The sequence below is a fragment of the Acanthopagrus latus genome, chromosome 6, assembly GCF_904848185.1.
Source record: "Acanthopagrus latus isolate v.2019 chromosome 6, fAcaLat1.1, whole genome shotgun sequence".
Lineage (NCBI taxonomy): Eukaryota > Metazoa > Chordata > Actinopteri > Spariformes > Sparidae > Acanthopagrus > Acanthopagrus latus.
In genome coordinates, this window is record NC_051044.1 from 23,489,275 (window position 1) to 23,512,560 (window position 23,286).

Genomic DNA, 23,286 nt, shown 5'->3' on the forward strand with positions numbered 1-23,286 from the left:
TGAAATTACTGGGAGGGGAGAAGAAAATTCAAAAATATTGACCCCAGCAGTGCTTTGAGCTTTCGGGTGGATGAAAGAGGAGGAGCCGTGATTCCTCTCGAGTCATTTCACCATGGAAACAGTGGCCCAGATATTTCAAAGTTTGACGAAAAAACAAAGATTATGTGCCTCCGTGACAGAGAAATGGAGAGGTTTTTGCTCTGATGAATTAAATGGACGAGACGCAGTGTGTTTGTAAAATCTGACCCTGAACACTTCTCTTGTCAAAAAGTCTGAAATGTGTTGTCCCACAGCTGCCTGCGCTTACGCATTTTCATCTACCTGCTTACCTTGGAGTGAAATGACCATATTTGTGTTTAACTGCAAACTGCGGGAGCAAGATAAACGAAAAAGTAAATATTGTGCAGGATTTGTCATGTTGTGATAGGGATCTCTGCAAACAACCAATGACCTGTGACAGTGTTTAGAGACGGCAATTTCACTTTCCAAATGCCAGCAATTCAAACATCTTGCAATGTATTCAGTGAAGTCAATGTGTCAATAACCAGGCAGCTTTTCCATCACTTGATAAATATTCTGATCTGCAAAAGTACAAAAGACAGTGACTTTCTTTGGTGCAGAAGTTGGTCCATCTGAGTCTGACTCTCTTTATTCGGGACTGCATGGGATTTTGCTTTCTGACCGAGATGCAATTCACGTCATGAAGCTGCAGTATGAGCCTGGTGCGGGTGGTAAATCCAATAGCCACGCGTATGATGGAATAAACTCCAGTCTGAAAATAAATAGCATTACACTGGTGTGCAGGCTGCTACGGGATTTACAGTGTAATCACAGTCCAAACGCAGAGGCATGTTTCACATTCTTGTTTTCTTCCTTTCATTGTTGAAACTCTCCGGCAACCCATAAAACCTCTTCAAGCTGCCTCATTCGTCAGCTATGATGTGAAGATATTTCTACACCACCTGCACCCTTCCACCACTCTCGCTTTCTTACTTGCCCTGGGCCTCTTACCTCCCTGCTGATAAAATACCTGACTGTGCTTATAATCAGCCCCCTGTCTGCACAGCTGCTCCTTCAGGCCTCCAATATATAGAAAAGGCATGTTATAGTCTTGTTTATCCACTCCTGCAACCTACACTCCCTCTTTGACTACCTGTTGTATTGTAGGTGCCCTGTCAGCCTGCTGTTTGCCTGATCCTGCCTACCCAGCCTTAGTCTGGTAATTTAGCAAACTAAATTGCCTTTTATTCCACCTATCATTCCTCAATCACCCACAGAGCTGTGTATACAATGTATGGATTGATCAATACACAGCACTGTTAGGCTGCTTTCGAAACATTGGTCAGGGCAGTAGATTCTAACGCGCACAAATCTCAGTTGGAGTTAAGCAACCCCTCTGCTCTTTGTGGTACCAGGGGGGGTGAAGTATAGAATAACAAGGGGCTCTGCATCCCCCCATACGATCACCTAGTGTGTACAGATACGGTATATGGTTGCAAAGGTGGGCAGTAACAAAGCATTTTTTACTCCACTAAATGAAAGTAGATTTTTCAGGTAACTGTGTTTTCCTTAAGTGTTTATTTTTCCGACCACTTTCTACTTTTACCCCCTACATTTTAACACAAACATCTGTACTTTATACGCCATACATTTTCGAAACAGGTTTGTTACTTAAGTTTCAATGCATTTGAGGGGATTTAGCTATTACCAATCCCAAATGTTGGTGTTTAGCATCCTGGGAATGATCAACTATCTTTCTGGTGTGTTTAGCAACAGCTCAGAGAAATCCTATGGACTTTACCTTTAAGTCTGATAGTCTTTGAATTATATTAGCAATGTATGGGCACTGACGTGACATCAAAATGTCCTACAGAGGAATACTTTTTACTTTTATACTTTAAGTACCTTTCAGAGTCTGTGCTTTATTACTTTTTTTTGAGTAAAGAAGCTGAATCAGTATTTCTGCTTTTACCAGACTTTCTTTACACATTATATGTGTCACATCACGGTGAGGTTGTCTTGTCTTGGGATCTGTCTCGTGAATTTCATGTTTTATTTTGAAAGTAACTCTCCTCTCGTTTCAGGTCACTTGCCCTTCCTCTTGTGTCCCTGGTCTGACGTCATCCCTAATTCCTGATTGTTTCCACCTGTGTCCCCTTTCCCCATGTGTTTAAAGTCTTTGTCTTCCCCTGTCTGCGTCGCCAAAGTATTTCGTCTTCCATGTCGTGTACTGAAGCCTTGAACCACAGTCCTGTTCCTCGCCCTGTTAAGTATTGTTCTTGTTTTATTTATCTGAGTTTTGTCCTCTTGAGAAGAGTGAATTTGAGTTTGTATTTTTCTGGTTAAGTTTTGTGTTTGAATTTTGAGATTTCATAGCTTTTCTTTTCTCCTCCTTGTGAGCGATTTTTTTTGTTAAGTTTCATAAGAAAGAGTAGATATTTTTCATAGCCCTTGCGCTTCCTCTTCGGAGAGATTTATTTTGTAAATTTGATAATTAACTTCATTCCTAGAATAGAGTAGGTTTTCCTCCTGCGGGAGCGTTTTTTGTTACTCTGTGTTTCATGTTGTTTGTCTTGTTTGTCCCTCAGATTTTCATAGTCATTTTGTTATCATTCATTCTGGAGAGTTGCAAAAACAGATCAATAAAACTTGACATTACTTCTGCCTATACTGCAACTGAGTCCTCTTTCCTGTCCAAGTCTGACAGTATGTACTTCTGCTTGAGTAAAGCTAGTATGTACTTTTGCCACATCTGCATGGATGCATCATTTACAGTAGTGTGTGACACATTTAACAGTCAGTGGCATATTCTTCTTCTGCTGTACATTTGCATTGCAGTGGCTGGTTTACTGTGAACACAGTCTACCCCCATTTATCATGCATTTGTGGATTGTATACTTTGGCCCAATTGTTATCAAAAGTGTTCTCTTTGTCCCGAGGAGCTTCACAGTGAATGAATCAGGTGTTAGATCAAGTTAATGGGTCTGCATGCTTGACAGCCACATTCCAGAAAGTTTTAATTTCGTGGCTATGCCTCAGTTGCCCTCTTTGAAGAGCTCTAACACAATCTGGAAGTCTTTGGACTTGACTGTGACAGACTGCTTTGTCCCCGACTGAGGTAATTCTAGGAACCTGAGTGGAACAACTTAGATTGAATGCTGATTAATGTATTGCAAGGTGTTCCCCTCTGCAGCAAACATTGGGAGGTCTTTTTTTTTATTGAGGTTGAGTGAAGACCTGATGATTTGAGTCAGCCACTGTAAAAGTGGAAAGTAGCACCAGCTTGTGTTTGATACCACAGGGCGTTTAACTGCTTTAGTGCAGGAATGTACAAGCATTAATGGACATGAATTGACTTAATCAGCTCTGGCAATAAACTCACTCAACATTAATGTGCCAGTTCAACAACATAGATTTGGTTTATTAACACAATTACAGCTTTAAATATGTCTCAGGTCAGGTATAATCCTTATTTTAAGATGGGGGATGTCTAGTACTCTCTGATCTGTTTTGTTGGACTAGATGGTGATATCCCTAGTAGCATACTGAAGCCAAGCTGTGGGACGGTCGAGTGAGAGATGGCATCCTCCAGGTTATCAAGTGGGCGCCCTCTTTCATTGATGTTTCGCAGATAAAGCCACGACACCTCCAGAGAGTTCAGGGGTGAATTCTGGCGTCCCAGGCTCACCCCCTAGATGCCATCGACTCACTTGAGGGCCCAGGTGACGTCCTTTCTTTACATCCACAGCCACTGACTCCCCTTTTCTGTAGCCCTGGAGAGGCCTTGGACTGCCTTCCTATGGGCCTTTCCTTGCACTCCCATCTCTCCAGATGAGACTAGAAACCCCTGCTGCCTACTTCCACCGGTGGGACCTTTGCTGTCCAGCCTCGATCTTGCGCATCGGCTGCCAGCTCAGCGTACTTCAGCTTTTTTCGCTCGAAGGCCTCCTCTGCTGCATCCTCCCAGGGCACTGTGACTTTGATGATGTAGATGAACTGGAGTGAGGCCGACCATAGTACGAGGTCTGGTCTGACATTGGTTGACGCAGTCTCAGCTAGGAAGCAGAGCCTCTGGTCTGCCAACAGCTTCCAGTCCTGTGCCCCACCTAGCTGTCCAGCGCCTGGTCTTGAAGTGGAGAGTCAGGCTTGGCCCTCACCTTCCTGGACAAATGTCAGTCAGTGCTGGCCGTTGGGATGAGGAAGGAGGGAGGGCGTTCACACTTGCCTGCTTGCCAGCACTGTTGCAAGACACTGCAACACCTGGTTGTGCTGCCAGGTGTAACAACCTTGACTATCACTCCATTAGTGCACGGTTGATTAGTTGATATTCTGAATTGCGGTTGCGTCATCAAATCATCTGCACTGTGTTCCCCTCCCTCCACTCAACACTCTTCAAAGTGTGTTAAGTGTCGGGCGTGAACAGCCGTAAAACACCTGTCCTCTTTGAAATCTCACAGTTTGACACAGCCGACTTCTCCACCTGCTATCAGAGCTGCCAGGTCTCATTAAAACCTCCACGTATCTGTTTAAAACCTGATCTGCCTGCTAATTATTACCTACGCGTTGCTGTTCACTTCGTATCCTCTGATCACAGGGATTATATTTTACTATTAGGAGTGATTCAATTCTCTGAACGTCTTTACAGGCAATGAGCTTTATTACAGTTACAGTTGCATATATTTGCATTATAAAACCCTTAATCCCTGCGCATTTGGCCAGGAGTGCATGGTATATAATCCCCTCTCTGGGCATGCTCTTAGACGCTTATGGAGGTATTTGGGGGAAAATTAAGTGGACAAATTTCCATATTTCATACAGGATGTGTGCCTCCTGTCCACCATGGTGATTGGTGCACATGAGCCCACACACAACTACTTGTAATGATACAGGACTTCATTTTAGTACCCTACATATTTTAAAATACAGTACGAACCTATTTAAATACGAGACAGCACACAGGCAGCACCTGCATTAGTTGTGATGAAAAGTCTCCCACACTTGGTTAATTATGGTTTGTCAGGTTAATTCAGACAAAAGCACGTACCTTGTTTATCACATCATTATCTTTACATGCCCTTCGAACACATCAGTGATCATATATTACCTTTTCCACTTTTCCTACAGTGTTTAATCTATCCTCTGAATAATATGTAGCAGTCGCAGGATGAGACAAAAGCCACCAGGCTGGACGCGCTCCGTTAAAGGCCTCTGCACCCAAGGGTGATATCGCAGGCGGTCACACCTGTCACTCGATGATTTATTATGCAAGATGTGGGGAATGTGGGCTTACTATATTCAGATGATAGTGGAGTAAAATATACAACAAGATGTAAGAAAGGCACAATGGAAAATAGTCATAAACTCCTGAAACTGCAGTCCAGTGAAATGTTTCATGAAATTCATAAATTGTTCTCTTGGCTGCAATTTTCTCACTGTGACAGTTTGGTGTTTAGGTTACAGTTTTCGGGGGTCAGTTTAATGGGCATCTTGCTGTTTGAGATACTGTTTAGGTGAGGAGTGACAGTCAGAGTAAACCCTTTGAAATTCAGCACAGCACTGAAACGCATAACTGCTTCGAAAAAAAAAAATCAATGTATTTTAGGGTCAGTTATTAAAAACTGGTAAAGCTGTGTAATCAACTTATTTGTTTTCATCAACAAATCCAAAAAAAACAAAATTTTGACAAGCACCACACATGTGATGTTTAATTGTCACAGGCAGCTGCAAGGCAGAAAGGTTTCCAAATTGTTTGAGTTGTGTGAGTGGAGCTGCTGTCCGCTGATGCAAATCAATCCTTCTTCCAAACACCGGCACTGGTGAAGGGTACCTATGGTGCAGATATGTCTAGTTGAGGTTAATTGGGTCCTTTAACAGCTGGAGGCTGTAACTGGGGCTCACTGTATCGGTTCCTTCAGCCAACCTTTTATTCAGCTGCTGCCTTAGAGACAACTGAACAAATGGACAAATGGTATCTTTGAAGTTGTAGGCATGGAAATGCTATAGAATTACGGTTGCAGAAAAATTCCATTCCATGGTTTTACATCACTGTAACCTAGAGACCTTTAAAAAAGGAATTCAAAGATTTTCTTCACTTGACCTCAAGGCAAAGATTGTTCATTTTGTTTGCTCCCTCTAGAGCTGTAACAGGCAGATGTTGTTACCTCATTATATGGAAAGTATCAATTCTCATTTACTGACTTTCCTGTTGTCAGAATTTCCCACCTTGTCAAACCAGAGAAAACAATTCTCCCTCAGACTGTATGCAACCCTCTGTGCCTATACATGAATACTAACAAGACCAGCTTTCACAAATAACCTAACAGGACCAGATACGACTGCATCATATTATCTGTTTCAGTATTCTGCATGGAAAATGGGATGACAGTTCGTACTTGGCAACACTTCTCGAGAGTCGATGTAGTCAACTATAGTTTTTCCATGCCAACGCTGGGAAATTGGAGACGTACAGACAGTGAGGATACCTTCCCTGTCTGTATGAGACAAGAACGGACATGACAAGATATTTGACGCTCAGGGGAATGAGACCATGCAGACCATCATGACTCCTGATCCTTCATCGAGAGTCCAGGTGTAGCGTGTCTAAAGGGTAAAGGTGCTAGACCTACAGGAATTCTCAATGCAGCAGTGGCACCACAAGCTGTCTGTCTTACACTGATCCCTCTTACTATCATTGCTTTTGGTGATGTCGCTCTTGGGTTAGTACCATACCAGTACTTGTGACGGAGTGACTGGATCCTGCGGGTCCTGGTGCCCACTCTGGGCAACATCGACTGTGGTCTATTGCCACAGTCGATGTAGAAAGTAACAAAGCAGAACTGGCTGTCACGTCTCCTGCCTCGCACTGTGGTCTCGGTGCTGTAGGTCAACACAATTGTGTCTGTTTCTGCTGCTCCACAACCAAAATTGTCCTCCTTAATGGCCGTGTGCATCTCATCACTGTGTAAGCCATAGGTTGCTGAGTATCTTTGAACACACGCCACCAGTCCCAGCTATAGTGCTGATGTGGCAGCGAACAGTATAAAGCAATTAGAGCTATTTGAAAGCGATTTCCTGACGTTGGTTGAGACGCTCAAGAAAACTCTGCAACAGCTTCATGCTGGCTGAAGGGCTTCTTTAATAGCAGTCATGCTGACAATTTGAATGTATCTTTTAGTCGATCCTAATGTCTGAGAAGAGATGGCATCCATTTTTTATAAGTCTCATTCAAAGCTGTTATCTTTTATCATGTGTGAAATGGTAGAATCACTGAAATGGGAGATCAATCATGGCCGATGCCTCCAGGTGAGCTTGGATCTCTTTTCCTTTTTCGCCTTAGTCTTGTTTAACCCAGATGCTTTCAAATCCAGACACACCCTGGAGCTGATGCATTTAAATGTCAGTCGTCTGTGTAATCAATTTAAAATTAGAACACCTGAGAATTCTCGTTTCAAGGACTGACGCAAATATCCTGGTTCTGACAGAAACCTGGAGTAAACAGAGTCTAGACAGCGTTGGACGAGGAGATGGTGTGGATGTGTTTATGAAGACATGTTTATCTGTCACTGTTTTAAATGCTGTCACTGTACCTAAGGCTTAAGTTAACTCAATAATCCAATTATAGTGGTGGCTGTCAATCTTCCTCAGCTGTCTTCAGTGCAATTAATAAATTAGGGCACTTATTTGCTTCGTGTAGAAACCCAGAGGTACTAGATATATAGATAGGTATGTAGGTAGGTAGGTATCACAGCTGAGTGATAAGATGACAAGAACTATTTTGAATGATTAGATTCTGCGCAATAGGAGAAGTTTGTGCTTGGCCTGAGTGGAGCGATAGACTGGAAAGATCAAGCTGCAGGATTATCATCAACAGACACTATTGGCTGACGTTGACAAAAAACATTTGCTGCATATAATCAATCTCAATCAATCCCAATACAAACCTGTCAAAATTTTGGAAGGTAATAAATGAAAATGATTAAAAAAAAATCCTCCTTATCTATTCCTTCTCATGTTATGTTTAATGATTACATAAGACCTGAGAGAATTGCAATGTTCTCAACAGTAATCTGTTTGATATGGTGGATCTGCTCTTAAGCCTTTGGCTCATGTGCCCTGCTTACAGTGTATTTCTCAGCTCACCCTCCAGGTCTTCACTTGCTTCATTGTTGAGGAGGCACTTTAAGCTACAGTTTGCAGGGAAGCAACTGGGAGGATAGACCAGTAGTTTTTTTGAAAGCTCTCTGCTCCATCTTTTGCTGAACAATTGCATATCTCTGTAATTTTTTGAGTTCTGGAACACTTATCCCTCTGGCCTGGAAATCTGCACACGTAGTCCAACTGCATAAAGGTTGTGGGGAAACAGATCTTAACAGCCAATTACCAAACCATCCCCTCTTGCTCAAGTCCTGCAGTCATTAATTCATAATCAGCTGAAAATCATTCCTCTCAAGTAAGTTTATACCGGACTGGTTTCAGTGACATTCACAGTCTCTAATTTGTTTCAGAATGATACAGTATCAGACATTTGACGAAGCAGATTCTTTTGTGCTTCTCTGCCCGTTGCCAAGTGATTGTGCATGTGTTTCAAGCTGTCAAAGGTTCAATACTGGGTCCTGTCTTGTTTACAATTCATACTAAAAATATTACATCTTCAATAGTAAACTGTAATGCCCATCTTAATACAGATTCTACAGCTCTGTAAAGCTTTGCTAACAATGGACAATCAGCCATTGAAATCAAGCCTTGGACAAATTGCAAGATGCACTGCGAGATATGAACCTAGCCAGTGAATGCCAACACAACTTAACATCTGCTTTTCTCTGGAGTGTAACATACTGTTGACAATGGTTTGTATTTACCTCTCTAAATGGACATAGTATACTGTAAAAGTCTAAATTCAATTGCTGCCTTAAATATTTAAGTTAATCTCATTTAGACTGAATAGAAAATTGATTTTTTTTTCATTTCTACACAATTTCAAGTTAACTGAACTTGATAATACATCTTCAGTTAGCTTACAATATTAAGTTAAATCAATGACAATGGCAATTATTACAATTAGATTGAGGAGTCCATTCATCATTTCATAATTTGCACAAAAACATTATGTAAACCAATTCACAGTTATTTTATAAAAAATGTAAAAGTTTGTTAAAATAAAGATTGAATTCAGTACTAACCATTATCTGCATGTTAGTTTTTTTGTTGTTGTGAAAAAAAGAATCATGATTTCTCTCAAAATGTATTAAAGACAAGCAGCAAGTTTCCATTACGTACTGTATGTTTTCTTCAAATTAAGGCTTCAGGAGAGTTTTGCCTCTCAAACAGTGCATGCTGGAAAGTCTGCCAATGTGCTGATCATGTTTCTTTATAAACTTACTACTATGAGTTGATTGAACTCTGTACATTACATTCATTCGACTCATCATTTCAGCTCAAAATACTTCAAGCTGTTAAGACATTCATAAGTTTAGAAGAGGTCTGAAAATAAAAAAAACTACAAAAACAACTTTTCATCGCTATCAACTGCTATTGTACAGTCTGAATCTCGAGAGGTGCCTTAAGACATAATCATATTTGTGAGATAGATTGCAAATCGTATTTCCTTTGTGCAATACGATGAGAGGATGGAGTTGATTGTGACAAAAAAAAAAAAAAAAACAGCTGAGACAGACACTATACACATCGTTCAGTGATAATCAGGAAATAATTTCTGCTCGCCTCGCTTTGTGTTCCTCTTCTGACATACACTATATTTTCCATCAAAATATTTATCCGGTGATTGAAATAGAGTGCCTGTGTGCTAAAACACTTAATTTGTTCTGACAGTTTCCATATAGATATCTTACAATCTGAATATGAATTCAAACTCACTGCAGGCGTGAGTGTTAAAGGTCTAGCGGTGAGAGACCAACACCACAGACACTCGGCACAGTGGCATCAACCTGTCGTACTTTCACATCTGATCAGTGTGTGTAATTGGTATCTGCTGTTTTCAGAGCTGAGGAGTTCTATTAATTTTTCCTGGTGACTCACTGATCACGTGCAACAGAGATGAGACTGTTGCCTCAAATAAAAATAAACATTTCACACCCGCAATCCTAGCACCTCAGTTTGTGTGCTTTTATTTCGGTGGGTTTGTTTTGGTGTAAATTTTCGCTCATATTTCACAGCAAAATATGCAAGCGATTACATTTTCCACTGAGAAATAAACCCAGGAAAGTCTCAAAGTAGCCTTTAAGTCACTCATCTCTCCTCCTTGTTTTCATTCCCCCATGACGATATCTTCCTCCCACGGTGAGCTAACTAGGACTGAATTTTGTAATTCAAAACAAGTGAGCCCTTCTTGTACTTCAGCAAGAGAACAAGAGCAAGGGATCAAGGGGAGATAAAATCGAACGACCCTCACAGCCACAAAAGACTGTGTTGTCACAATAAACTCCCCTCACTTTGAGCAGATGGCAGCATTGATCCCTAAAAAAAGCTGCCTCTAATGAAATGCTTTGAGAGCACTGACAGTGGAGTGAACAGTGTCAGTAAAACATTCACTTCAAAATCTTTTTTTTTTTTTTTTTTTTAACTATTAGGAATTATATTTGTTCATCACTTCGATCAAAATAATAAATGCTTTAATCTTATATTTGTCCTGACAAACACCATCAGGGCAGTGCAGAAACCATGAGAAGCAAGTGTGAAAAAAACATTTCTGTTGTTTATTTTCATAAAAATAAAAGCATAATTATAAATTACTCTTACTGTTTGTGTTTGCTGTTGTTATACCCGTTTCAGCCACAAGAGGCTGAAGTGCACCACTACTCCATGTTCTAAATAGGACGAGGCATTGATGTTCCTCCTTTAACTTCGCTTCTTGGTCCAAAAATGATTCTGGCAAAACCTTTTTTCTGTCAAGAAATCAATGATTTAGAAAGTTACAGAGATTATACAGGAGAGTAAACAATTTAGATAAAGAATGATGGAACAATGAACGCAGATGACCCGCACGCAGAACCCTCTTTATTTAAACATCATCAGTTTTCTGTCCCATCCCCTCCCACACACAGAGAATGTGTTCTGTGCACTTGCAGGAAACTAGAAAATAAATCACTTCCCTTAAATTGGAACTGAATTTAAGTTTGTATTGTCAGCGTTTTTTATGATTTCAGTTATATATCTCATACGGAGAAAACATTTGACTTCAAACCCAAATACACCCGTTGGATCTCAACCTGGGTCTCACCTTTTCCCTGTGATCGTCCACTCTGCCCCTCCAGGACTCGCTGCTGGCATGGGCACATCTTCAGATCCCTTTCCTCTGGATAATCAAAATCTGTTGTGCCAGTGCTGTCTGATCTCACTCGAGGTGTCACCAAGGTTGGAGCTGGCACTTTCCTCGATGTAGCTCCTGTCGGTGAGGGTGTGCTGGGGACTAATGGGGACTCTTTAACTTCAAGTTGAAACCATAGCCTTATTTCTTTGGTAGCCTAGACTAAAGCAACTGGTTCAAGCTATGGGACATATTCATTTAACTCAAGATGACGGTGGCTAAAGATCACAGATGTTGTCCTTCAATATTTTTAGTATCATTATTCAGAATTTAAACAAAATATGTACTCACGTTGATAGCAGACAAATAAGTTTCTGAATTTTATTTTTGAGACAACTGCAAATTATATTCTTTGTGCACCATATGTGAGAGAACAAAAGCCATTTAGGCAGTCACTGCAGATACACGATGTTCAGTGATAATTCCTGTTTCCCATCACATCACACTGAATGTGTCCTTATTTGTGATTCAACAGAAGAAAAAAGCTTGGTTCACAAGATACAAATGCTCCATTGGATTTGTTTTGTTTTTTGTTTTTTTGGAGGGCCCAGCTGCACAGTAGAGTATCCTAGGGCAAGATTCTGAACCCCAAATTGTGTGTTAGTGGATGCCTGAATGGCTGAGCATAAAAATATTGTGGTGTGCTTTGGTTGGGAAGCACTTTAATGCTTCTGATGAGCAGATCAGCACCTTGCATGGCAGCCTCTGCCATCAGTGTGTGGATGTATGTGTGAATGGCCAAATGTGATTTGGGTTTGAAATCCCTTCCAGTTGTCGGTAGACTAGAAATGTTGTGATCCTAGGTTTTAGATCAGGCGACTTACTGTTTTATGTAAGTTGATCCTCATGTATCACGTTTTACATTCCACTTCCTGTCTTTGTCTGTTTCCCCTGCCCTTTTTCCGCCCACTGTATAATAGGAAATCAAATGAATTAAAACTCAGGATCATGAGAAGAAACAGCTATATGAATAAGTCCATTTACCGTTTATCATACACTTTCCATAAAATATTTGTTCAATGATTTAAATATACTTGTACACTAAGACGCGATTGATTCTGAAAGTTAATTGATTTTTCATTAAAGGAACAGCAACAATACATTTTCAGTGAGCAATTTTTTTGTCAGTATGTTGTTATTCAGCAGGAAGGCAGCAAATAAACAGTGTTTTCATAAAATAATGACTGTATGCACACAGTTGCTCATATCTTATATCTGTCTCACCGTTTAGTTGATCAATGACTAACTCAAAACGTCTTACAGGGGTGGTAGGACATGTGAACATGTCACAACAGAATACATTTTCCATTTCTAATATCTTCTTTAATCACCAACCTACAGTGTTTTAAAGTTTCTTATGCTCCTGTATTTTTTAAAAATGTATCACATAATATTACATTGATTTAGACAACGCTTTTAACCAAAGCGACTTGCAATTAGTGCATTTAAAAGATATAGAGTACAAAATGCCCCAGAAATCACCACTCAACTGAGTGGGAAAAAACATAAATATAAATTAATGCTTTGATACTTTCAGTCCTCAAAAAAAAAAAAAAAAAAAAAACATGCAAAAAGATTCATCAAACAGTTGGTTCAAACTAAGGTCCCGCCTCCCAGATGGCATGTAGCCAGTCATAATTTTGGAATAATAGGTTGGCACTCTGGGTGGCCAATCAGATTTCAGGGGAGGCCAGTTCCACCTCAGGCCTATCTTCTGGATGTACCACTGTACAGAAATGATCACAATGCTCTTTAAAAGTAGGAGCTGTGGAGGAAGATCGGAGGTCTTATCTGTTGTCACAACAAGGTCATATATTTTCCACATTCCAGGCAATGACCTTCTTTTAACAACTGGAGAATTTAAGAAGTGCTGAAGGTGGGTTCACCCAGGGATTCATGCTAGCTTGGACCGCCACTGGGTTAGGAGCTACCAACTGTCTCTCTCAGCAGGTGGCACAGTGGCAGTCCTCCTTTGAAAATGGGCTGCACCACGGTAAACAGATTGTGGATCATCAGCGTGTTGAATTTTTTTTCAATTATGCATGTTGTTGGAGCCTGGATGGGCAACAAATGAAATCACAGCTGTTGTGTCATGAATAATCAGTGTTGCAGATGTAATAAAGGTCTTCAATTAAGTTTAAATTAAATCGTGAATCTTTGAGTGCACCACTGAAAAGGTTGTCCCAATGTGGACTCTGAGGTGGTGACTGTGGGTTGTGGCGTAAACTGTATAAATGTTTTACCACCATCGTGTTAACTGCTTCTGCAGTCATTTGTGACACTTAACACTTTGGCAAATTAGAGTTTCCCCTGTGGAACAAGTCAATTTTGGCTGCAGACTTATGGATCATTTGCAGTACACAGCATGGTGCAACAGACCCTGCAGTCTCATCATGCTTGGATGGTGTATTCACTAGATTCTGTTGGGAATGGAAAAGGCTATTGCTGTAAGAAAGACCGTGGGGTTATCACTAATTGCTAACAGACAGGCCATAGAGGATAACACTTAAGAGGACTGAACAAGATGAATCACATTTCACCTGAGAACTCACATACTGGGCAGCCAGACGGTCTTCTGTTAGTGGAAATGGGAGAAATTGGAGTTGAGTTGTGAACACTTCCAGCGAACTAGAGTGGCGTCTGGGGGCAGAAGTGATGCGAGGAGACTCTCTGTGATGTAAACTTGAGCCAAGGTGAAACTTAATGATGCGTGGCAGCCGGTATTAACAAGAGTTAATCAGAAGAACAGAAGAAATGAAGGAAGATGTGGAGGCTGATGGATTCTGAGTTTGTGACAAGAAGTGCCTGTCCCTGCACATCTGAATTTATTGGTGTGTTTGGTGGCTCTAATCATCTCTGTGTTGTATGTGTTCTTATTCATTTTAGATTTGTACTCTCTTGAATATCATGTTGCTACTGTTCTTGTTTCTATCTTGTAGTATGTGGGTTGAAAATTTGAAAAATCTGTCATTTAGACGTAACCAATTCCCTGTAATTCTCACTTGTCCCTGATTTGATTTATCCAGTGTCCTGATTGTTGTCGCACTTGTTGACTCCTCTTCCCATAAATACTGCCGTGCTTCTGTGAGTCTTCTTCAAGACTGAATGATGTATAATTCCCCCTGTATTTCAGACCCCTGAGAGATGTTTACAAAAAAGCAAAAACAGTGTTTTCTTCACACACACTGACCTTCTGCCGGGAGCCTGTACTCCGCAGGGAATGATTTCTTCTCCTAAAAGTCCTGAAACATTCACTGTGGCGGAGTACACCAGAGATTCCTTCACTTCCTCTGTTCATGCATTGCTCCACTTTACCAGCTGGAGCAGGTTTTCCTTTTTCCCGAACATCGCAGTCAAGAACTGTCATCCCCTTACTATGCTCGCCTCTCGAACATCTGTGTAGTGCAACTGTGATCAAGAGACAACATGTTAGGAATGGCTAAAACAACCTTGACATTTCAGAAGGACGTGAAATCGCTTTGTCAGAACAAAAATAAGACACTTACCTTTTTATTATATAAGTCATATACCTTAATTACGCACATACATAGTTTTTTCTGTGGGAGAGACGAGCTCCTGTTTGCATGGTCTTTTACAAGCACAAGAGCCTATAAAACATTGAAGGAAAGAAATAACAAAAAACAAAAAACAAAAAGCATAATATGTCTCCTTTAAAACTGATGTATTAAAGAATTAAATATGTAAACATCTCGCTGTGAGGACCCATTTTAATGATGAAAAAGTCATTAGTCCTGCTAACTCGTGGGTAAACACTGCCTTTCTTGTAGCTGCCTCACAATAAAAGCCTCCTATGGGTTCCCCGATTGAAAGCTTTAAATGCGAGGCAGCAGCATCAGCAGGACACATTGATTGTCATTTTCAGTTGATTAAAGTAAGATTATGAATATTACATTCTGTTCCTGCAAAGAGGTCCTGCTAAATGCTTTTAATGTATCAACATGAATGGAGTGGTGCATCTAAACTCGAGACAACAGCAAAATAGTTACAAGTTTTAAAGGTTTTGAGAGTTGAGAGCAAAACCTTAAAAATCAAAAAGCGCTCTCTTGTTGTCGCCAGCACAGCCACACATGGGGTGATCCAATCGATTTAGTGAGGATGGAGGCAGTGGCCACGGTCTGCTCTGTTATCAGTATGGGTTTTTAACAATGATCATCTGCTGTGAAGCCACAGCATGCGTTCATGGCCCGGTGCAGTGTGAACAGGCTATATTGTGCCCATGAAAACACACACCCCTGTTTCCCTCCGGAAATTATGTTTACAAAAGACATCACTGTTCCTGTTTGTGAGTGTTTTATACTTCTCACGTCTCCCTCCTAGGATACCTTCTTTCAAGCATAAGTGTCAGCATGGATCCTCTAACAAGTCTGCAAAGTTATAGCTTGACTCCGGCCCTCTGTTTTGAGCAGAAATAACAATTTGTGTCTGCAAAAGTCTGATTTATTTCAACTCCACCAATCTGCTCTGCGGCGAGAGGAAAGCTAGTATCACACAGAGAGCAGAGGCTAAACTGCATTTTCAAGAATTCAAGTGCAGATGTGTCATTGCCCCAGTATGGAGTAACCCTGAACTTCTCACGTCATTTATAATGCAGGACGCCTAGATCGGACATGAATTCCTTTGAGACTGCAAGTTCCATTTGCTCAACACAAGTCCTTTAAACAGTATCCTTCTGACTCAACATGCTTGTCCCCAGGCAACCTTGGTTGTATTGTCATTGGATTTCAGTCCCGGCCTCCCTCCCTCCACAGTTAACCACTGTCATGGTTGTTGCTGACTTCAAGGCTACACTTTGTATCCCACATTCCAAATGACCAATAGCAGGAGCAGCAACCAGTTTGATTAATCAGCATTTTTTTTATTCAGCCTCCATAGACTGCCGTGCGATATTGCTCCTAAGCGGGGCCACTAACCCATATCACCACTCTGCTCTCTCCTGGGAAGTCAGGCTACAACTTGCCCCTCTGGTTTGAATCTGAAATCTATCATACAAGCTGAGAGAGCAAAATGAGGACCTGCGTGTTTCTCTCCCTTCCTGGTGTGGGCAGAATATGAGCTCAACTCCCTGCTGTTTTCTGCCACAGGCCTCTTGCCTTCTGAGTGTCAGGCAGGCCTCTGAGAGGACAGCTGAGAGAGTGCTTTTGTGTAGTCTTGGTGAGGGTGTTGCCAGTTTTTCTTTCTGCTATGATGGGTACAAGTGCTTCTTGTTCATACAGGTCAGGCGGTCATTACAGGATCTTCTAACTGGTTGAATTTTGGTTAAGAAACAGTTTTAGTGTTTGAAAAATATTTGAAATAAACCCCAAATTGCAATAAATATCTTAAAGGTTATTGAAAAATGACCCATACATTATCTAGTAATAATATTCCGGCATTGTGCAACAAGCAGAAAAGAAATTATCAGCTGTTTATTAACTATATATTTTTTTAGAAAACATTTTTTTTTTTTTTTAGAACATTATCATTTTGGGGTGATTTGCAACACATTTTGGGTAATAATCGTAGTAATTTAGGGGGGGTTGAAAGAATTTTCAAAAAAAATGAAGTAGTGATGGCGGTCAAACTGCTGGTGGCGCTAGAGGACAAGTCAAGGGGTCAGTGTTAAGGTTAATAAAACATCCCCTGAGGACCAAGAATGTCTGTTCAAAAATTCACAGCCATTTCATCTGATTGATTAGATATTTTAGTCTATTAAAATAGAGTCCTGTTCACCCTAGTAGCTGACAAATCTGCAGCACACTGGTAAGGGTGTTTCCATGGCAGCTCGCTACAACACTCATCAACTTCATTATTTTCACAAATGGATTTCTTAGATAGGTATGAATATTTCTAGGAAATGATGTCATCTTTACACCTTACTTACTGTGTATATAAACATTTGTCTGAGGATGAGGCATGGTGTTTATACAGAGTGCTGCTTCAATAGAGGCTGATTTGCCCTAATGACATTATTTATCTGCTGTGAGGTGTGACGAGAGTAGCAACATCCTAGCAGTTTGCTAACAAACTGCCATCAGTTCAGGTCCTGTCACATAGTTTTATCCCTGCAGGGGGTTGATCCCTGCACCTGGGCCATAAATGCTCCTTGTCAGCATATTTTTCTACTTGACAACTGCCTTTGAATAGCATCTCTCTGAATTAATAGATATGACTCATCGCTCATTATTGCACCTGCAGTTTATCTTTATTTGTACTGTGCATTTGTTGAAATGATGATTCCTTTCTGATGTGTTTTTTTCTTCTCTCTTTGGTTCCTAGCTGTCACAGATTTTATTTTGAGCTAAGAACCTGTTGCTAATACTTCAGACAATGTGTCTAAAATTAAAATGTGTCTTATTTGTCAGTCTAACTCAAAGTTTGTTTGCAGAAAACTTCAATACATTTTGGAGTATCTCTGCAGATTTATTCCCTCCTGACTGCATTACACTCCACATGTTTCATGCATGAAGTGTTTGTCATTGACATGGATGTTTCATGTGTTTGTGTGGGAGGGCAGTATTCTGCTAGTGTGACAATGTTATCCCATTATATAATTGGTCCTTATTTATAGTGTGTGTGCTGCTGTTGGATAATATCACAAGCATCCATCTGTGAGCAGTAGCGCAAATAACATGCGTCACTACAAGGGCAGAGGTAGTGTCACTGGAAAATCCTTTTAGACCGAGGGAGTGGTATATGAATCCTTCATAGCTGTGAGAAAAACAGTTAATGCAAATTAAATTACTAATATTTCTGTATTGATGACCTCTCTGTGGGGTATTAAAATATGTGGTTTTTAATTCTAACCTTCTCTCAGCTATGAAGTAGGATTACTGGTGTGCAGAGAAACTATACAGACGAGCTGGTTAAGACCCCTGTCAGAACCGATTGTGAGAGAAAAAACTGTGACCTCCGGTGATGCCTTCTCGCCGCTGTTCTGTCATCTGTGGCTCTGTGCCCGAGGCACAGCAGATCAAGGCTCTGGCACTGGTTGAGTGTGGCCGACCTCCGGAAAATGCGATGTCTCAGGAGGTCAAGCTGAAACAGAAGGCAGTGCGCAAACTCTTGTCACAAACCCAAAGCGAAGAGAGCGCGGCTGTTAATTTCTGTTTGAGCAGCTTTATGTGGTCGGTGGTGTGATTTACGTCTTCTCTAACTGGGCTATTAAACGCGACACCGCCAGTACAGATCTAAAATCATTAGTAAAGTTGTCAGTTTGTCCATTCCTGGCAGAAATGAATGGTCTGCTTATGCAACACATCTGTATATTCAAACAAGTGAATAGGATGAATGTCTGCATGTCTCCAAAACATTGTCGTTGTCAGAATTATGTGTATCACTGTTTACATATCGGCATGTCCACAGCCTTACTGCGACACATGTGCTTGACCATTGTCTTTCAGTCACAGTGTGGATACGTTTTGGCAGTGCTCGGTTAAAGTTAGGCAACATGAACATTTAATATGAATGATGGATGAATTTCATTAAATTGGTGGGCTGCTGTGCTCTTTGGCCGGAAGGGAGACCTCCATTATTTGATCCCACATGATTCAACACACGCTGTCTCCCTCCACAAAGGTATGCTGGCCAGATAACATACATGGCCTAATTAGTGCGCGGTCTCTGAGCTCATGACACTGGAACTGCGACAAAAAGTCTACGAAAATACATTTGGCTTGACGTGGAGCATGCTGTGGTAACAAAGTTCAGCTAATTAGCCTCCTCAGCTTCGTTAAAGTTAAAAGGCTGCGAATACACACAAACTGTTGTGGATCATAATTGCTGGGAATATGACAGAATGCAGCCGACATAGATTTCTCTGAGCGAGCAGTGGCATGACTTTATCTCTGTGTCTCCCTCTCTCCTCTCTCTCACACACACACAGGCTTCACATATCATTAGGTGCACAAGTCCCTGGAAAACACTATTTTGCACTGAGCGGATTATCTCAGAGCAGATCTACACTGACATACCACACACACACACACATGCACACACACACACACACACACACACACACACACACATACACATACACACACATCATGTGTGAAGTAGATTTGTCCTTTCCTGTCCGAAAGAGAGATCAGTGTTGTTGTGGCTGCGTCCAGATGAAGTCCCTTGCTAATGTTTCCTGGTCAAACTCTCATTATTAGAAATATATCGCATTTATATTATAAAAGCAGCATTTTCTTTTTTTAGAGAGATTACTTACAGTCACAGAGTGCTCCCACTAAGATCTCATAGAAGCCACATGTGTGTGTTTTTATTACCATTACAGCAGTGCTGTGTCAGTGACAAGTGTAACAGGCCTTTTAATTTGCTTCAGATTCATTCTGGGGACAAGAAGACAAGATTTGTACCTTGTGGTCATTGTGTTTTTTCCAGGGAAGCCACAAAGCAAAGTCCTTTTAAAGGACATTCAAATATGCTGGGCTCATTTCAGACTCTGATCTTCAGTTGATTTGTTACATTATCTGTTGCTGCTGTCTATTATGGTTGATTCCTGAACCAAGGTTGCAGTGCGCTCACTTTAAGCTAAAATTAAAAATACATATTCTGACTGTTAAGATGAACCACTGTGGATAGGGAAAAACACATGTTAATGTAACGTGGATGTACACGTGTGATTGTACACTATACGTGATCAGATTGGGTTGAGCACATCTGACAGTGGTCTGGTCTGATCTTAACCCTGTGTAAATGTAATTTTGACAGACCGACCACATTCCAAAAAAGACATATCTGCCCAGAAAGTTGAAAAGTGACATAACCTGGCCTCTCTCTGCTACTGAAAGCAAATGCTAAAAGTGATAGAATTAACAAATAAGTCTTCTTTTTAAAGCTGGGGGTGGTAAGACCATAGAAACCAGCAAAACCAAGCATCAAAGTTGGGGGGGAAAAAAAGGTCTCCTTCCTTCGGAGCCGCACCAGCCAAAGTGACTCTTTATTGTAAAAAGTAATTTCGGAATTAAGTGGAATCAGCATATGTTTTCTAATTATTTTAACATTAATATGCAAGTTGTATTTGTTTCAAGTTGATTAAAGCTTAAAATGTATAGTTTTTATTTTCAGACCACTTCCAGACTGATCAGCATGAGTTCTTTTAACTTGGAGTATGGCGTTCAATCAACCCATATAGATATGTTTCTAAAGAAACATGATCAGACTTCATTGACAGACTTCCCAGGATGCATTGTTTGAGAGGCGAAAATCTCCACGGATCCTTCTATCTTCTAGTTCAAAGAAAATGCCTGTGTGTCAAGATGGGTCATGGTTGAAAACATGGTTGCTGTTTTTGTTTACTGTAATGAAAAAAAATTCTAACCATGACAGAGGTTAGTATTGAATTTAGTCTTCATCCCATCGCACTGAAGTCTTTCTGATCAAATTGTTACTGGTTGCTTCATGTAACATCTTTATGTTGAAAATGTGATTAACTGACTCCTATAGAAATCAACAGATGTTAGAAGATACCAGATTTAATTATAATGATTGTCATTTTCAATAGTTGTAGATTCAACATAAAGTTTTAAGTTTGTTGAACATGTATGCTCAAGTTCAGGAAACTTTAAATTGTGCTTCACAAGAAAAAGAAAACTTTAAACAAACTACTCGGTCTAGATTAAGCTAACTCAACAATTTAAGGCAGCAATTGAATTTAAACTTTCAAATGATTTTCAGTGTTTACATTTTCTTTTTCTCAGTGATTCCTTATCCAACTTCTCATTGAAGCCAGATGCAAATGCATTCAGTTAGACAAGCGGGAAATAGTACTTTCTATGATTGCTAAAGCGCAGCAGAAGAACTGTATTTACCCCTCGGTTAACAGGTTGAATTTACAAACCTTGACTGAATAACAATTGTATGCTTGACAAGTTGTCAATGTGTCAAAAAAGAATGACTGAATTGTTAGTTCAGCTGAAATACAATCACTGTGATCATGGACAGCAGGAGGGAGAGCGGGGCAGCAGGGCCGTCCTACTTCTCTGTAAATGATGACTGAAATTAAATGTTTTCAGGTTTGCTGAACAGAAGAACTGAAAAACCAAAATATTCTTCCTGTTCTTTTTAATGTGGAAGAGCTTTTAAGTAATAACCTAAAAATATTAAAACAAGCAAAAAAACATTTCACCTTCATATTTCATAGTGTGTATTGATTTAATTGTAATTTTATGTGAACGCTTTGGTGGGTAGATTTGTCTTTAATACGCGCATGATTGCAGCGCTCCACTCTCTGCACACATGAACACATTCACACAGTCAGCAGCAAACAGCTGTCTGCATTTTAAAAAAAAAACAAAAAAAAACATTTTATCCAAATAAGGAGATGGTTTATTATGACAAGCTGTCAAGTTTAAGAGGCTGCTAAAAGGTAATGTGAGCTGGGCCTTTATTTAGCTCTTAATGGAAATGCTCCTGTGGTTTGTAGCTCTTTGACTGTCTTCGAAGAGGCAATTATGCCACAACAAATAACCTATTGTGAGGATAAAATGCAACATCCACAGATTTATAAGTGTGCTCTGTGTATCCTGTTGCCTCAATTTATCCTTTTGTGCATTTTCAGGTTAGCCTACAGCCACGTTTACGGAACTAATGTACTTAGTCATTTACGCCATTAACAATGAGGTTCAAGTACACAAACAGGCTCAGCCTGGTCGATATATCTCCCGTCAGCATGCACCACTGGGAGAAAAACTGTGAAATATGTGGCTATATGGCTAGCCAGCTTCCTGGCTTCCTGAAATAGCTTACAAAAACCATTTTGTCAACCAGCATGCCTTGCCCTATGCTGAACACTATCTTTACCCCCATACCAGTATTCTGTAAGGCTGCAGCTTATTCAAAAAGGGCCAGATAACCAAAGTCCAGATAAGACATAACTTATAATATTATCAGGAGGCTGCAAATAATTACTTTTATTTGTGTCCCTCTTCCATCACTTTATCTGGATGTTTGTGCAGTATTGGTGTTTTGTTATTGTCACCGTTCATGTGTGAAGTCAAACTTTGAAATACAAAATGTTATCAGTCACATATTTGAGCAAAAACTCTTCCACACCTCATGATGTTTGGTTGCACAATATACTGTACACATAGCTTCCACAAGAAGAAGCAGCTTTGACATCAGGCATCGGTTTGTAGACTTTTAAAGCCTTGAGATAGGCATTATGGCCATTGCAAGCTTTTTTTTTCTTTTTTAGCAAGAACTGACCGTATTTGACGAAAAGGTGGAGATGGGTGTGATACCGATTGGATTGGACTGACTCTGATAAAACTCCATGGTAGTGACTTGTCAACTACTAGGTAGCCTCGTACTAAAGCATACTCTGCTATATCATCTATTTCGTTATAAATTAGAGCATTATTTACTAAATGAACTTCATGCTGAAAACTCTTAAGAAAACAGTTTACAAACGTAATAAATTAAGTGAGAAGTAGGGTCATTTTCTCAGAAGCTTACACGCAATTGGACTTCTATTTGAAACCAGTGGGCGGTGACTCTGCTGGTTTCAAAAATAATGCAGGCATTTTAGCATTGACCTTACTTTTCAGACCCAGGAGCTCCGTTCAAATTTTTTACAATCAGTGTTTCCTCCTTCATCTTTCCCCACGACTCACTGCTGGAGAAGGTGATCGGCCCACTTAAGCAGCTCACTCGTGCATAGTCTCTGCAGCAGGGGCTCATGTAAGAATGCCTGAAAGCCTACAGTCTGATGAAATACGGTTGAAAAGGTCACCGTCATTACATTTTCAACAGTGGTATCCCACTTGCATCCATAATTAAAATGGCGTAGAGCTTTGCAGATCAGGTCTGCATGAGTCTTGTGTGATGAGGTCAAGTGGATAACTGTTTTCCTTTGTGCAGAGAGAGTCAGACCAGTTACAAAACAAATCATTCAGATTAGCCATAATCCTCTAACAAGATGCTCTGCCCCTTCTACAGGAATGTATTTCTCTTGCTTT

The 23,286-nt window shown here is 40.4% G+C and overlaps 1 protein-coding gene and 1 long non-coding RNA gene across 3 annotated transcripts in view; both read left to right on the forward strand.

Annotated features, from left to right (window-relative positions):
* slc2a9l2 (solute carrier family 2 member 9, like 2) overlaps positions 1-23,286 on the forward strand; it is a 102,042-nt gene that overhangs the window by 57,583 nt on the left and 21,173 nt on the right. The gene's annotated exons all lie outside the window — the stretch shown is intronic.
* Positions 3,386-9,181, forward strand: LOC119020870. The gene is made up of 2 exons (XR_005075432.1): positions 3,386-8,449; positions 8,685-9,181. It is a non-coding gene; the product is annotated as an uncharacterized LOC119020870 (long non-coding RNA).